This window comes from Haliaeetus leucocephalus, unplaced genomic scaffold (assembly GCF_000737465.1).
Source record: "Haliaeetus leucocephalus isolate CR32 unplaced genomic scaffold, Haliaeetus_leucocephalus-4.0 Scaffold384, whole genome shotgun sequence".
NCBI classification, from domain to species: domain Eukaryota; kingdom Metazoa; phylum Chordata; class Aves; order Accipitriformes; family Accipitridae; genus Haliaeetus; species Haliaeetus leucocephalus.
Genome location: NW_010972820.1, coordinates 7,952,148 through 7,952,650, shown reverse-complemented (window position 1 = coordinate 7,952,650; position 503 = coordinate 7,952,148).

The window sequence follows — 503 nt, the reverse complement described above, 5'->3', positions numbered from 1 at the left end:
GGCCCGCCGCTTCCCGGGGGGGGGGAAGCACCCAAAGGGCCTGATCCTGGCCGGCCTCTCCCCACTCCAAAGGAGCCAGGGTGCGGGATCCGGCCCGACCCCCCCCCCCCAGCAAGGCAAGCAAACACCCGCTCCCCGCCGCCGGTAATAGGAGATCAATATGAAACCAGCAGCGGCCCAAGTCGCCGTGGCGGAGACTTTTCCCCAGCCTAATCTGTGCAGGGCTGGCCGGGAATGCGCCCCGCACTCCGCCGCCCCCGCTCCAGCCCCCTCGGTCCGCACGAAAACGTCTTTTCTTATCTGTCAGCAGTAATTAGATATCCTTGCGGTGACAGAGAGATGCACAGCACCAGCACTTTGTCTCGGGGGGAAGGAATACGTGGGTATGCGCGCACACACACACGCACGCACAGAGAGCGCCAATTTTGCCGCTGCCTTTTTTTTTCTCCCCCTCTTTTTTTCTTTTCCTTTTTAACCTAAAAAAGTGGGATCGAGCGGGCCGG